The following is an 18,023-nucleotide window of genomic DNA, read 5'->3' as shown; positions in this document are numbered from 1 at the left end:
CTAGGCATAGGTATGGCACTGATTGTCAAAGCAAACTTCCATGGAGTGTGTGTCCTGGTGGCAAAGATGGACAGCAGACACATATACAGTGAAACTCCATTAGTGATAAGCCCTTCAAAGAAAAACGAAATAAAGAAAGAAGTAGCACTAGAAGGTAATGAGGAGATGAGCATTGCCTATGTTTAGGTGAAGAAGCCTCCTGGAAGTAGATGGAGAGAGACTGTGCTGGACACATTTGAGGGTCAGTGAGTCCAGAAAAGATCAAGCAAGAATTTCCAAAGATCATACAGAATCAGTAACATGAAAGTTTTAGGATTTTTGTATAGTTTTGTTGGGAAAGGAATTAGTTTGAGTATTGAAATCACATAATCTGATTCATGTATTGAACTACCATTATAATTACTATGTGGAAATAGACTTTAGAGGTAGGAGCAGCAGCAGGGAGACTGATTAGCAGACTAAGGCACTAGTCAAGGTGAGAGATACCCATAGATTACATGTCTCATTATCAATGGGTGTGGGAGATGGATTCAGTGATGTGATATATTTTGAAGCTGTAGTTGACAATTGTGCTAATGGAATCATGATGGGGTGTGAAAGAATAAAAAGAGTCAAGAAAGATTTCAAGGTTTGCTGCAGCTATCATTTTTGAGTGCTTACTACATGCTGGAATACTACCCCTATGAGGTAAACGTAATTATGATCATTATCCTCATGATAGAGGTAAGTTTCTAGAGCCCATGCACTTAAACTCTTTAATAGACTGCCTTTTAGAAAACCATTAATAACAGTACTAGCTAGGAAGTAGCACGAAAATATATGATAAAAATAGTGATAATACAGTTTGATTTCATGTGATACTTGCATGTGACAACTTTATAAAACTAAAAATTTAGAGATGGCACTTATCTCTCCTAAAAAAGACTCACAATGTTTACCTGGGTTAAAAAGAATTATTGATTAAGACTTTAATTATGTATATTTTTTCTCCTTGAAAATGTAAGCCAAGACTAAATTGAAGACTTTCTATTAACTATTTCTAATCATTTCAAAATGCAGATATAAATGTGATTTATTAACTTTGTTTCAAATAACTGATGTTATTCTTACTACTAATTAGCATATGGCCTCAAACTGATATTAGACACATCCTACCACATACTTCGGATAAAAAAAATCATATAATAAGTTCAATTACAAAAAGTACTCACTCTTCAACAATGTATTACCCAGTTTTCCTTTTATTCATTAAAATTAATTCAAATACTATTGTTTTTACTTTTTCAAGCATTTATGAAATTATTATAATAGAATTGATATACCCAAATAAAAACTTCCATTAATAAAATATATAATTTAATGTGCATTCACCAATGTTAGGTACTGAAGTAAATGATTGTTATATGTTATTCACATGTCAATTTTTATACTACAATTTATTCTCACAACTCTGTAAAATAGATGTTACTTATATCAATATCCTACAGCAAATATAAAGATTAGAAGATTACGTAATTTACCCTAAGTCTTAAAGTTAATTAGTTTCAGAGTTGTGGTTCATATCTTGACTTTCCGGAATTCCTAAGCCCATACTCTGAACCTGCAAGCTTTAATAATTGCCATGTAGTCCTATCAAGGTTGTTCAGAAGTTTATGAGTAAATACAGAGATTGTTGAGTGTTTCTAATACTTTCATATTACTTGAAATTTGATAATATGGCAAAAATACTGTATATTTTATTCATAGATACATGCATGCTTATATATACATTTATTATTGTTTTTTAGCATACTAAAATGTTGTTATCTTGTGAAACTCAGGCTGTTGATGCCTCAGTCAGTACATTCCAGCAATGTGTCAGTTTTTGTGTTACTTGGAGCAAGTGCTGCAAATTACCTTGAGCTCAGTTCGCTCTTATGTAAAATATTTCTTCAAGATTAAAGTATAACTTTCTAAATACAGTGCCAACTAGAAATAGAGAAGAATGTACTTTTCAGTTGGTTGATTTTTCAACAGCGTGGGTAATTTTCAACTTGATTTCTAATAAATGCAGAGAAAGGCCATGGATGTCTTGCAACAATGTCCTGTAGAAAGCATCCTTGCCATACCACGGCCTTTCTCTACACTGTTAGATGATGAGCACTTCAATTCTGTTCAATTTTAAGAGTAAGCAATTAAGTCGAATTTGTGGTAGGCTACAATATGGACCCCTTTGTGGAGCTTTAAACCTGCCGGATCTTTCATGCCACATCATGTGTTTAGAGTGCAGTATCTTAAATGCATCCATTAATCTCCATAATAACCATAAATGTAGAGGTCCTGATCCCCATTTAACATATGAGAGAAATGAGATCCACAGTCCAAGGTGAGAAAAAGTAGCTAAAAGCTGGGTTTCCAGAGCAAGGGTCAAATCTTAACCCTGCTACTCCCTAGAGTGACCTTGGAAGTTCTTATACTCTCTTACTCTCAGTTTTCCTAATGGCAAAATGAAAATAACAATACTATCAACCTCAGAAGTTTGTATGAGAATTACACAATATGACAGATACAAAGTGGAATTTTTCAAATGGTAAATTCTCAATAAACGCTATTTTTTTCCTTTTCAATCACCCTAATGTCACAATTAAAGTCTGGTAAAACTAGATTTTAAACTCAGACCATCTTATTCTATACCTAAAGTTTGTATTCCCTCTATACCAAAGCTTCCCCACAAGTAACATACTTTGTTTTCCATTGAACAATCATTATTTTGTACAGGAGGAAAGTTTTACTATTATAGAGATTAAGAGACATTTTACTATGCTCCTACATTGTAAATGCTCTATAGTAGGTGAATGCTAAGACCATGGATAGAATCAAACTGCCAAGGTTATATCATAGTTCTACATTGGGCAAGCAATCGAATTATTTAACCTCTTTGTGCCGAGGTTTTTAAATTTAGAAAATGGGAACAATGATATCAAAAGTTTCTTTTGAGAATTAAATCAACGTGTATGTATATATGAATATGTATATATGTACATATAATGTATGTATGTATATATGCATGTACATATGTTTATGTGTGCATTCAAATATAAAATGCATGCCATGCTTCACATATGGAATCCAACCTCATTTACCCAGGAATATAATCTACAAAAAATTTTTCAAGTATTTGATGTACATCATATCTACTTCAACCCCAAGGGCATTTTCTATTTAGTAATGTGTCATTGCTGTTCTTCTCATGTTTTGTTTTTGAGTATTTTTTGGTAGAGAATGATTGTCTTTTCTTTCTTTTAAGATCTTATTCAAAAACTAGGTTTGTTTCTTGAACATTAATGAGCTATATAAACAAACATTCAATGATTTATGAATCATACAAATTCAAAGAATGATTTTAAAATTCAAGAGCACATATCTTTAGTGTTTTCTTTTCATAAAACTTTTGACAGTCTGTGTGAACTATTTACTATAAAAGTAACTGGGATTTCCTATTCTAGTAAAATATGCCTTCTGGCAACTTTTAAATTTTAGACTAACTGCTGACCACTTGTTTTCCCATACATTTTTCTGTATAATCCTAATAGCAACCTTGAGAAATATTATTATTGTCATATTGCAGATGTAGAAATTAAGGTGTATAAGAAATAATATAAGATAAATGGGTTTAAAATGTTTGCATAGAAACCCAATCTTTTATTTCTCTAAGTTGGTCTAGCACTCTTTTTAAGGTTATCTTGTGAAATTGCATTTTCCTATCAAAGGCTTTCTAGACCATAAGTTCTGACAAATGATCCCTTTACTTTCTCATGACATCATAAGTCACAGAGGTACTTAAGTCACTAGGTAACAGATAAAATTTGGAAACAATTTTCATACAGTTTTTTGGTGACTTTAGTAGGCAAAATACAATATTTTTTATTTACTGGAAGCTATTACTAAGGATATAATTTCATGATGTTTCCTTGACATTTTATGTTTCATATTCCTTTAAAACTTAGAACTATGCCAGTAATGATTACTGTTTACCTAAGTCACAGGAAATAGTATGTTTATATAAAATCAGGTACCTTGCAATTTAGAGCAGATGGAAGGAGCCTAACAATTGTTCATGGGAACAGAATGAATTGATTCCTAAGTTGGGTCCATGAAACTGTAAGAATTTCAATTATTTGGTTTCGTTTCTGTGACAGTTGAATAACACAAATTCACATGGATGCTGATATTTTATGACTTATAAAATACATGCATATGCTATTTCTAGTATTTTACAAATGTATTGTTAATGTGTTTTCAAGGGAAAAGGATTTGACTGGACAATTTTTACTTGTCTTTAATGTACCCAGTAAATCCTAAAGGCAGAAGTTGAGCCATTGATTGAATATCTTGCACTTGCCTCTTCAGATAAAACTTCTGCCCTTTTCTACTCTGCTTTTTGCCTAGGGTGGACCACATTAATCACACACAGGTTTCTGGCTAGTTTTTGGTTTGACCAACAGAGAGGAAGAAGAGTAGATAGGGCTGAGAGAAAATAATGAGGTCGGTGTATTCATTCTCTCAGCTTCCTCCTCTGTAGGGTCTTCCCAGGAAGCTACATTTCTGTGGTCAAAGATCACAACCCTTTTACTCACACATCTGAATCTCCATGCAGATAATTGTTTCCTCCCTCACCCATAGGAGCTATAATGGTGCCAACAAATACTGGCTAAGACAGTGAATAGCCTTTGTGGTTTACCTTCAACCTTCATATGCCTTTGAAAGTATTCCCATTGATATCAACTCTGTAAATTGCCTACTTCTGCTGTGCCATTTGTTTTCTGCCATGACTGTGACTAATACAATCTATTTCCATTTTTGTTGTTTATGTGTTTAAACCTAAACTGTGTTCCCCTGTTTGTCCTTTACCAGACATTTCTCCACTCCCTCTATTATCGTATATATATAGCACTAGATTCCTTCCTCTCTCTCTCTCTTTGCTTAATATTCAGCATCTAATTGATTATCTAACTATTGGTGGTTTATGGAATATGCCTTTGCAAATATGATTTCTTAGCTTGAATGTCCTTTTCCCCCATATCTTCCTAGAAAACTATTATTTCCTTCAAATCTCAGATGAGACAAAACCTTTTCCACTGAGCTGTCCTGAGCATACTCTCCCATTGCAGGTTCAAATAATTACTCCTTCCTCCTCAGAGCTATGTTCTTGTTTCTTGTTTTACTTTTATCACCTTGTTCTATATTTTGTTTGTTTATATATTAAGTTACTTTAACAACTCAGCTAGCTCCATGTCATATTCTTGTTTCTATCCCAGAAGACTAGTATAGGACTTCATACAGAGTGAGTGCTCAATAAATGTTTACTAGTCAGATTAGTATAAACATAATATCTGGTGTGTTGTTTTCTTGACATATTTGGAGCTGTCAGGCTATCAAGAGTGTCTTGCCATTTTGCCTTATACATTTTATCGATAGCCAGAAGTGGAGAGAGGAGGGAAGTTATCAGAAATCCAAGTGAGGGTGGAAATCCTGGGATCAGGGATTCCCCCATACTCTCCAAAATGACAAAATCCAAGGCCTGTAAATGACATACTGCTCAGCCTGCAAATGACATCCCTCTTTCATCCTGTGTCACTGTGGCCTTAATATAAAACCATGATGCCTCAAATATAGAGGTACCTTTCTCGGTGTGTGTGTCGGGAAGGGCAAAATTGTGCAGGCAATACCTTTTCAGGAGATTTATTGGACTTTGTCTCTTCTAGTAATTTCTGAAAATATTGCAAATTAAGAAAGTATATATTTTGACAATAGCATCATTTATTTTGGCAACATAAATTCCTTTTTGGTATCATATTTTGACAGGCTTTACATATATAATATGCTTAGGAAGAACAGAAGACATTTTATAAATAGATTTTCCTACTCTTTTGGGACTCCTAACACCATAAATATTTCCATTTTCGATCATTACTCTACTTGTTCTGGTGAAAGTCAATACACTGACTATGATTCACTGCCATTCCAGAGTCATAGCCTTAGTTAAAAATGCCTAAAGTATCTCTTATGCAATCAGGGACATTATTCACCTGTGACCATTTTTCTTCAAGTTTACACTCAGGACAGGATATATTAGTATTGACTTTTAAACATTTACTTCTTCGTATCATATGCAAATAACTTAAACTGAAAGTGACAAAGAGACAGACTTTTTATAAACTCCTTATCCTAGGATCTTAACCTGGACATCCGTGCTTTGGCATCAAGAAACAATAATCTCCAACATGTAAACACATTTTAAATGAAATACCGCAGTATCCAAGACTGAAACTGTTTTCTAAAATGTATTTCTCATTATGCAATGTGATTTAAAATAAATATTTTTTCTTACCACAGACAGCATTAGTAGCACAATTTAAAATTATATTTATTTGCCATTTTTTCATTTTGTAAGCTAACATAATTAGATACATTCACTCCCTTTTTGATTCAATCAATTCTGAGTGAAGATGCTTCTTGAAAACTATTGTGTAAAGAAGGATGGTTTTTCTAGACTATATTTCCCAATACAAAACAACTTTATAAGTAAAATTATATTTTAATAATTTGTTCTTACAACTCCTACATTTGCTTCTTTGAAAACCTAGGTAAATTTGTCCATAAAAGCCTATAACTATACTCTCTTTTCCATGCCATATCTTCCTAATCTAAACCTTAATTTTTCATGAAGATGGAATTTGGAAAAAAGTTCCCATTAATATTCATAAATTTGTCCGTTAATAGCTCTTGGCCTTCAAAGAAGTGCTATCTTTTCTATTTTCCAGAAACTCTATCTATAAATGATCTCAGGTTCATCATATGTTACATATATTTAAAATTACAAAGAAAATATGCTACTCTTAGGTTTAGGAGAAGGATTACACATAAAAAACTAAAGCAGGAGCCAATCATATATGTTTTTTTCAGCATTTAATTCTGACTTTCAAATGATCTATCTATAGACAATCTCAGACACTATCATATGGAACATATATTTAAAATTACAAAGAAAACATGCTTATCTTAGGTTTATGAAAAAGGCTTCAGATAAAAAAAAACTAAAGCAGGAGGCAAAGATATATGATTTTCCAATACTGAATTTCTGACAGTCAAACTGAATAGTTGTACAAAATTATGGAGACTGTTATTCCCAAAAATGCCTTTGCCTAATGGATGTCAAAATTAGATCAATTGATATATTGACATTATTTTTGTCAAATTCAGCAACTCTTTGATTTTTGCCATCTAGTTTATCACATTTGCACCCATACTGAAAAATTTTGGATAAAACCCATAAAGATTACTTTATCAGGAACAAAATACTGATAGTAATTCAAAACAGTGTCAGTGGCAATTTAATAGCAGAAATCAACAAGTTAAATCCACTCAGGGTTTGGCCTTCATCATCAGTGTTCACAATATACAGATACTCATTTACACGACATCTTTGCAGGTTTAAGATGTACAAAAGCAATTGCATTATAAGGTCTTTGATTTCAGGTACAAAAGAAATGTAGATGGTTAGATGCTGGCATAGTCTCCCTTGTTTATTGGACATTTGCTATTATAACTTTCATCTGGCACTTTCCATCAAGGATTGAGTAGATAGTATCAAAACGTTAGGGTCACAATGATGCACTCATCACCACTGTACAATATATATTCATCCACACCTCCATGCTTTTGTCCCTGCTCAATTACTCCATCTAGAAAATCTGTTCCACTGCTTTCACCTATTCAGCACAAGTTTGTATAAGCATGATTTGGAACTCGACTGGTAGAGACTTGTAGTGCTCCTAGGGCAATGAAATGTTATATAACTCAATTTAGCATTTGATCTGTCTTATACTGTGTTATCATCTTCTCATTTCAGGAACATATAATATTCATTTGGATTATCAAACTAAATTTATTGAGGCCAGCAATTTTATCTATTATTGATTTTGTGTCCACTGCCCTTAGCCCCCACCCAGCCCATTAAATGATGTAAAGAAAGACTTGAATAGAACAAATTCTACTGAAATCAGAAAGTATGTGAAAGGTATATAGCAGAGAGGCTGGAATACAGTGGTTTCAGTCATTCAAATTATATATTTATGATAAATGCTTTATGATGCTACAAATTTAATTATATTAAGTCTCTAAAACTTTTTATAGTAACATCCTTAATTTTATTTGTAGCAGTAATTCAGAGGTATAAATGTTAGCTGTGGAGTGAGAAGATATTTGTTTGCCAACAAAACAGTATCATTTGAAAGCATGATAAACAGATGCCAATTAATACTTGTCTTAATCATAATTTCTTTTACAAAATATCCTCCCACAGGCCCTCATTTACTTTCCAGTTTATCAGTTCAGGTGTGAGAAACTCATCAAATGAAGAGTCAATCCAAACATGCAGTCTGCAGATAAAAAGTAATCTGGATTGTGAAGTTGGGGTTGTTAGAAAAATAAAGCCCATAGTATAAAGGACAGCCTATTTGGACCACTGACAGCCAAAAAAATATATACAAAAACAAAACTTAAAACACCTAATTGTGCTGAGAAAGTAATATGAGAAAGAAATGCAGTGAGAAGCAGAAAGGAAAGAACTCCCTGCTTACATGAGATGAAGAAACTAGCTTCTGTTCTTGATGTCTTTTCATTTGCAAAAAAAATAAAAAAGACAGCTGTATTTTATATTCTGTTCTTGGATTTTTGTGAGATATAACCTTTGCCTATAGTAACTATGCTCTTTTTGATTTATGAAAAATTGAGTATTTATATCTCTTAACACCAAAAGTTTTAAAAACAACCTTTAAAGAGAACCAAAATATGATTCATGTAGACAGATTTTAAGGAAAATATATTAAATAATAGCATTTCCAACTAAGATCCTATTTTCTTGCCATTAATTTCATCTAGTTTATGGACAAAGGCCAAAAAGTAATCACAATATTAAGCATAATGTGCACTTTCAAAGGATACAATGACAATATCATAAGGTTTACAACATGATGATATTGTTCCAAATAAGTAAAATCAAGTTATTTAAGACTAAACTCTAGCTATGTTCCAGGCTCTGTTCCTGATGCACAAGACAGTGACCCTACCTTTTATGACCATGGCATGTTATTGTGGGATGGAGGAACGGCAGAGATAATTAACTATAATGATGCTGTGACTTTATTGCTAGAGATGTCCATAGAGTATTATGAGGGAAACTAAGTAGATCTGATATTTCAGATTTTAGGGAAAATATGCTGTGGCTTTTCTGCAATAAAAAGAAATAAAAAAGTATATCAAGAACATCTGTGCTTACAAACTTCAGGCAAAAAAGAAGCCTGCTCTCATGTTATAGTGTACAACCATGTTGCACACTGTCCCCAGCTTAAATCCCCACAAAGCTTTATTGTATTTATTCTCTTGCATTTCACTCTAAATTCTTATTTTTCTTTTTCACAATTTTTTTCTCCTCTGGCAAGATGACAGAACTCATAAAATCCAACTCTTTCTATATTCAGAGATTGCAACACTGCAGCTGAACGTGTCTGGGAAAACAATGCCAACTGGCTGCACTATAAATTCATCATTACTAATGTCAAGTAGGCCTTAATGTTGCCCAGTGACCATACAAAATGTTCCATTTCTTCTTTCTCTCTTATTCTCCTGGATGACTATTTTGAATTTCCTCTTGTCTTCCTAAACTTCCAGCAACAATGCCCTTACATCATTCACAGCTAATGAGTTTGTTTTCTGCTTACTTAAGAAAATAAAAGCATTCTGAAGATAAATACTACATAGTCTAGACGATTAGAGTACACTCTTCCAGTTCCAAAATTCCCAATTTCTCTTTCCTGATTTGTTTTTCTCTACAGCACTGATCACCATCAACAAATTAGTTAAAGGAAAAAAAAAAAAAGAACAAGGATAATTTTTGTCTCTTTCCGTTTTGTACCTTCGTTGACTAAAGCAGTTCCTGACATATGGTAATTGCTCAATAACTGTAGAATGAATGGAGATGAGTAATGGTTTACCAAGCATGGTCTAAGGGTCTTTAGGGACTTGGTAAGGGCACTATGAGATGATGGAGGGGGTTGAGCAGAAGATACTCTGGCCTCCATACCCACTTTCATCAGAGCAGCTCCACACCTATCAGCTTTCCACTCAAATTTTAGCATCTAACTTGGGTGACCCTTCCAATATAACATAATCTGGACAACATTTCTCAATCTGCAAGGTAAAGAATCTTTCCAGAGTATATCAATGAAAAATATAGAACCCTCTAACCCCAATTCCATAGAAATCCTAATTTAAAAAAGCTCAACTGGGACTCAGAAAACTGAATTTTAGGAAATTCTGTTTCAGGTTCTTCCAGGTCTAAATTTTGGGAAATATTCCTTCAAAAATTTAAGATGTCAAGCCAGTTATGGTGGCCTACATCTGTAGTCCTGGCTACTCAGGAGGCTCAGACAGGAGAATCTCTTGATCCCAGGAGTTTGAGGCCAGCCTAGAAAACATAAAGATACTCCATCTCTAAAATAAAAAAAAAAAAAAAATAGACATGTTAATTTATCTAGTTTCCAACTGCAGTATTTCAAATGTTTATTGATAGCCACTATCTCTCCAGCATCAAAAAGGCAATGTTAGTTTTTTTTAAGTTCTAGGTAGATTCTTGTTATCAGCCCTTTATCAGATGTGTTGAGAGCAAATATTTTCTCCCATTCTGTAGGCTGTCTGTTCTCTCTAATGATAGTTTCCTTAGCTGTGCAAAAACTTTTTAATTTGATCAGGTCTCATTTATTTATTTTTGTTGCTGCTGTGATTGCTTTGAGGGTCTTCTTCAAAAATTCTTTGCCTAGACCAATGTCTGAAAGGGACTTTCTAATATCTTCTAGAATTCTTAAGGTTTCATGCCTTAGGTTTAAGTCCGTTATCCATCTTGAATTGATTTTTCTGAGAGGTGAGAGGTGGGGATCCAGTTTCAATCTTCTACATGTAGCTATCCAGTTTTTCCAGCACCACTTATTGAAAAGAGATTCTTTTCCCCAGTGTATATTTTTGTCTTTTTTGTCAAAGATTAGATTGCCATATGCAGATGGTTTCATCTCTGGATTCTCAGTCCTGTTCCAAAGGTCTATGTCTCTGCTCTTGTGCCAATACCATACTGTTTGAATTACTATATAGCCTTGTAGGACAGCTTGAAGTCTGGTAGACTGATACCTCTCAGTTTGTTCTTTTTACTTAAGATTGGTTTGGATATACGAGGTCTTCTCTGCTTCCATACAAAGCATAGATTATTTTTTCTAGATCTGCAAAGAGTGATGATGATACTTTGATGGGTATTGCATTAATTCTGTAGATCATTTTAGGTAGTATGGACATTTTAATGATATTGATTCTACCAATCCACGAGCAAGGTAGATTTTTCCATCTGTTTACATCTTCTACAAGTTCTTTTCTTAGTGTTTTATAGTTCTCCATATATATGTCTCTCACATCTTTCGTTAAATATATTCCTAGATATTTAATTTTCTTTGAGACTATTGTAAAAGGTATTGCATTTTTTATTTGAATTTTGGCTTGACTGTTATTGGTGTATATGAATGCCTCTGAAACAACCTCATCAACAAATGGGCAAAGGAAATGAACAGAAACTTTTCAAAAGAAGACAGAATAATGGCCAGCAAATGTATAAAAAATGCTCCATATCTCTAATCATTAGAGATATGCAAATCAAAACCACGAGATATCACCTAACCCCAGTGAGATTGGCCTCTATCAAAAAATCCCAAAACAACAAATGCTGGCGAGGATGTGGAGAGACGGGAACACTCTTACACTGCTGGTGGGACTGCGTATTGATGCAACCTCTGTGGAAAAGAATTTGGAGATACCTCAGAGCTAAAATTAGAAATACCATTCGATCCAGCGATAGCACTTTTAGGCATCTACCCAAAAGAGCAAAAGACATTCTATAATAAAGATATCTGCACCCGAATGTTTATGGCAGCACAATTCACTATTGCAAGGATGTGGAAACAGCCCAAGTGCCTGTCAATTCATGAGTGGATTATTAAAATTTGGTATATGTATACAATGGAATATTACTCAATTATCAGAAATGACAGTTACCTAGCACCTCTTATATTTTCCTGGATAGAGCTTGAGCCCATTATCCGAAGTGAAGTATCCCAAGATCGGAAGAATAGACTCCACATGTACTCGCCATCAAATTGGCACTGACTGATCAACACTGTGGTGCTCACACGGTAGTAATATTCTCCAGGGATTAAGGGGTTGTGGGGGGTAAACTCACAACTAATGGATGTGGTAGCATTGTCGAGGGGAAGAGCATGCCTCTAATCCTCGCTTGCAAGAAGCAAAGACATAAAATGTAACCAAAATGTTTGTACCCTCATAATATTCTAAAATAAAATAAAAAGGCAATGTTGGGCCAATATTAACATCCCTACTTCGATTTTTTTTTTTTTCAAATACATTGCCCTTGTACTCAGAGTTTAGAATCTCACCAATGTCTGGGGTAAAAGTTGAATTTTTCAGATAATTGCAAAAGATTAAATTATTAATGGTCAAAATGAATGCTTACAAATAATAAAATTTACTACTATCACTGGCTCAGCTTGTGAATATACATAGTTTTTGTAGTTATTTCCCAAAACTCTCTTCTGGCCATCATTTATAGGGACCAACAGAATAAGTGAAGCCTCTATGACACTCTTAATTTCCTGATAGAGGAAAAGCATTCATCTCCCCATTTTAGTTAAAATTAAGCATATCTACAATATAATATATTCTTGGTATATCATTCTTTTCTTATATATATATATATTTAATTATTATGGGTACATAATAATTGTATATCTCTATAGGATACATGTGATGTTTTGATATAGGCATACAATGTAAATTAACCAAATCAGGGTAATTGGGGTATCCATCAATTGGAATGTTCCTGACAAAAAGGAATGGGATATCATTCTTCATAGCGTGTTGGGGAAAAATAACAATAATAATTAAAGAACATACTTTTTTCAAAATAGTATAATCATGAAAAGGGCAGAATTTTCAAGACGTTAATTTCCCTTTGATGCTTAGGCATGCTGGGGAATTTATCCTCTAAATGTAGTGACCTCAAATTCAAATAAATGGTTTGACAAAGAATTGGTTACATGTTACCTAAGGGTTGATATAAATGAATAATTTTATAGCCATATGAAATGTAAATCCCATTCATTTCTACATTCAATGGGTCATCATTATTGAAATAGTAAATATCACAAAAAATTGGACTAAGCTCCATGTCTGTGCCTCTAGGAAGAAGTGAAATCTGCAGAGAGAGTTTTAAAAGAGAAGTCACTGGAGAAAAGTCCATAGATCTCTCGCTTCGGCTAGTGACTGACTCCATTTGTCTCAATAAAGTTTCAAAGGATGGCTCAAGATGAGGATATATATTTTGATCGCTATAAATGCCCAGATCTATGATGTAGGGTAATTTGTAAATATTTCAATATATAATAAAGACTATGATTAATTTGCAAGTTGTGAAGAAAGAGCCAGAGGAAGAGTCTTATCAGAAATAGGAATGCAGCCTTTGAGATACCTCTATTCATCTCCTCATACTACTCAAAATGTTCCTGGTACTTCCATGATGCCTCCAAAAATGTGTGCTACTATACATACTGAGCCTGGTATTTGTGTGTGTGTGTGTGTGTTCATGTGTGTGTGTGTGCACATGTGCTTACTTCTATGTAAGCACGTCAGACTTCACTCATGCTACCACAGTTGGTTTAAAATTCTTTTTTTGTGCTTTCCACACCTGGCTTCATTTTCCCCCTTACCCTCCTCAGCACCCCCGACACTCACACACACATATGCTCTTCTAATTTATACAACCCAAGGAGCAGTCACTCTTGACACTCTTGAGTCCTCTGGATGTTGGCCTCTGTGGCTGACACAGTGCTGTTCTCTGACCCACTCCAAGTGAGTCTGGAGAAGAATCAGAGTACACTGCCAACCTGTACTGCAGGTACAACACTGCCAACTGTCAGCACTCAAAAATAAATATTATTAGGCCAAGATCCCTCTCTCTCCAGGGAAGACCGGAGGCCCTACACCAAGGTCAGGGTTTAATGGGGAGGTAGAGGAGAATTGCATTTCTTGTGCTAGCTGGATACCAGTGCACAGGTGACTGTGATCCCCACACTCCCTGGCCCCAGGATGAGAAGAAAACAGATACTGCTCTTTGGTGTTGAATCTGAGGCCACTACCACCTGGACCCTTGCTGAGGCCAGGTGACTCCCTGTAAGCCCCTGTAAACCTCCATTATAATGGTCCCACTACTGAATGCACTTCTGCTTTATGTGTGTTGTCTGTGTGCGGTCTTGCTTGCTTTTTCTCCCAATCCCTGAGGGAATTGCTATAATTTAAGCTCACTTTAGTGGGGCATGTGCATGACCATGAACCTACTTGGCTACTGCTGCCCAGTGCCACTGGCTTCTCAAAATAATCCAACCTGAGAGAGACTTGTCCCTTACAGACCACAGTAAAGGATGTTCGACACAATATCCCGAGCTTCATGTGGTATGAATGATATCTGGGCCACCTAGCAGTGAGCCATGCTCCGTTTTCACTGGCTCATGGAGTGTGACTAATGGCCTAGATGTTTGGTCAGTACCCTGGCAAGCCTCCATCTGGCTTATAAACCAAGTCACTCCATAAGGATAAGACATATGAACAAAAAACAGCTCTGCTCCTAATAAGCTTTTGGTTACCTATGTGAATACTTAAGCAGAAAAAGCCCCTATACTAAAGGAGGGGAATATGACCAAAGAACAGAACACTCTTTTCAGCTAAATATGAAAACTGAATTGTTTTTGACCCCTGGTCAAGCATATGTGTAACTAGTTAATTCTTGGATCCACAAGAGAAAGTCTTATGGAGATTAAGGCACCATCCTAGTCTGGGTTTACACACACAGACTGTCAATACTAGCAGAAGACACTGAGACAGGATGAACAACTTTCTCACCTGCTTGACCCTAGCCACTGCTAAAAATACTGCCAGGGGTCAGATCCCTCCAGCAAACAGTTCAAAGCATTCTTGGCTTATAAATTATGTTGAGTTTCTCATTTCCCCAAAATGGGCTGCTCTTTACCTGACCCCACCAGGTGCAGTTCCATGGGAAATATAGAAAACTGCAGAGCTGGGAGCGATTTTTGCATCTTGTTTATCCTGTTGCTATAAATGAATAAAGTTTTGATTGCTACTTTTAGTTTGGTTCATTGTCCTAATTGACCACCTTGACATTTTGCAGCACCACAGTTCCCTGAAAAGATGATGGTAACTTTTCATTAGAAAACCTAGTCCCTGCTAAAGCACAATATTACTTCTCCTAAAAATAATGGTTTGGGACAGTTTAAATCCACATGGCCTCAAGACAGGGCATTCAGAAATAGCTTACAAGTAAGAGCTGAAACTATGAAACTACTAAAAGAAAACATTGTGGGAATGCTTCAAGACATTGGTCTCAGAAAAGATTTTTTGAGTAAGACCTCAAAAGCACAGGCAACAAAAGGAAAAATAGACAAGTAGGATTATATCAAGCTAAAATGCTTCTACACAGGAAAGGAAACAATCGACAAAGTGAAGAGACAACCCACAGAGTGGAAGAAAATATTTGCAAAATATCTATACGATAAGGGTTAATAACTGAAATATATAAGGAACTCAAATAACTCAAAAGCAAAAATAATAATAATAATAATTTGATTTTAAAATGAACAAATGTGATTCCTCCAGTTTTGTTGTTTTTGCTCGGGATGGCTTTGGCTATTCTTGCTCTTTTGTGGTTCCATACAAATTTTAGGATTATTTTTTCTATTTCTGTGAAGAATGCCATTGACATTTTAATGGGGATTGCACTGAATCCTGAGAGTTCATTTACTTATCTGTGTTTTTGAAGGCCTTACATATAGAAGGTGCTGAATAAATGTTCATTAAATAAATGAGTAAATAATTTTTAGCCCTAATAACCTCCTGTAATTACTGAATTTAATACTCACCTTTAACTTCTCAGGACTGCCTGGACTAGGTCAGAATGTTATAAATTGAAAGAATAGTTTGCACTATGTATTTTGAGATTTGAAGAAATTTCTTAAGAGGAAGGGTGGGCTATGAGGACAGGCAATGATGACATGAAGTCAGGTGAATGTATCAGGAGAATTAATGGATCTGGAGTTCTGTTGATTTTGATACAGGACATGTTTTCAGGTGGTAGGCTGAAAGCAAAATTCTAAAGTACAATGTTTCAAATCATCCTATACCCTTTTACAGTCATTCCTGTATTATTTCTCTGCAAAAAAATTTAAGATTGCAAAACTTATAAGCACTTGACCTGAGAAAGTTATTAAAATATATGTCAAAAGAGAAATAAAGCAATTCATGTTGAAACTACTAAGCTCAAAATAAGCTAACCTGCAGAAAGCCAATTTTGATTTGAGCCTAGGGAGGCATTTATTGCTTTACATGATCAAAGCTGAACCTAGTTATCCCATATATAACCAAACATGAACATACAAATGATGATCATCGTAGGCCAAAATTAGAGTAGTTGAAACTGATTAAACTGAAATGAAGAAACATACCCATGGGCTTATTTTGCAAAGGTGCAGACTTTTCATTTTTATTTCAATTAGTGAGATTTCCATTCTTTGTCAAATTTATAATGTCTATCAGTGCTTTTAATTTGGGCAAGTTGACAATTTGCACTTAATTTTTCTGAAGACTTTGCAAGTTGTGATGTGAATCAGACTAGGTATTCCGGTGACTGCTGACTCTTTATGAATAAATTTTCGTGTTTTCTAGGTTGGAAGCATCAAGATTTCTGATTTAAAAATATATTAGAAACTACACCTCTCTGGTATTGTCCTAAAGATAGACAAATAGACAATAGAACTGAATAGAGAGCCATTTGTGCACTGTTGACTGATCTTCAACAAGGGAGTGAAGAATAAACAGAAGGGAAAGGTAACTCTTTCCAATAATAATTAGTGCTAGGAAAACTGAATGTCCATATTCAAAAGTATGAAATTAGAAACAAAAATCAACTCAAAATGGATTAAAGGCTTACACCTAAAATCTGAAACTATAAGACTCCTAGAAGAAAACATAAGAGAAATGTTTTTTGATGTGTTTTAATTTAGGATTTTTAAGATGGAATGCACCTCTTTAATGATTAGGAGAATTGCAAAGTGGAAAAAGATTCTATTACTTATAGGCTTGGGAGGCAAATGGCATACCCAAAGGTGACACATATGGGGTCAGGGATCACAGGTAGGTAGGGAGGAAGTGTGAACCTGGGGACCTTGCACTTAATGGAGTCCAGGGTGAGGAACATGAGCATCAGGGAGCAGGGAAGTGATTGTGCTTAACGCAAGCAGACACAGAATTTGAAACAATCAACATGAAAACCCTTTCCCTCGAGGAAGTATTATCTTTAAATCAGGCTGACTCCAAGGCTGAATGTGTGGGATATAAATCCTAAAATAAGCACGTGGGATTAGGTTGATTACACATTTGATGTGTTCACGTGTATCTTTCCTACTTACTAGATGAACTCAGTCCCTGATAATCCAAGGCTTGTGGTGGCATTATGATTACTCACATTTTCCCTGGGCATATGGGAAGTGGTGTGAGCAGAGGAAAGGTTGCAAGGAAATGAAGTATCTGGGGTAGCTATTCACTGTTATAACAATGGTTATTAAAGAGAAATATGGCATAGGCTGTGGCTTCTAGAAAAAAACAATAGAAACTGTATGCAAAATACAGAATAAAGAAAACTTTTACTGTCTAATTCAAGGCACAAGAAGAAAATTAGAAAGTCTCATTAGCAGTTTTTGAAAAGTCTCTTATTTCATACAGGTACAGAGCAGACACATCCTGGAAGTGAGTATTGTTGTAAATAGAGTCATACACTGCCCCTCAGTCCATCTCAAATCTGTACA

This window comes from Eulemur rufifrons, chromosome 6 (genome assembly GCF_041146395.1).
Source record: "Eulemur rufifrons isolate Redbay chromosome 6, OSU_ERuf_1, whole genome shotgun sequence".
Classification (NCBI taxonomy): domain Eukaryota; kingdom Metazoa; phylum Chordata; class Mammalia; order Primates; family Lemuridae; genus Eulemur; species Eulemur rufifrons.
This window is presented reverse-complemented; position numbering follows the sequence as displayed.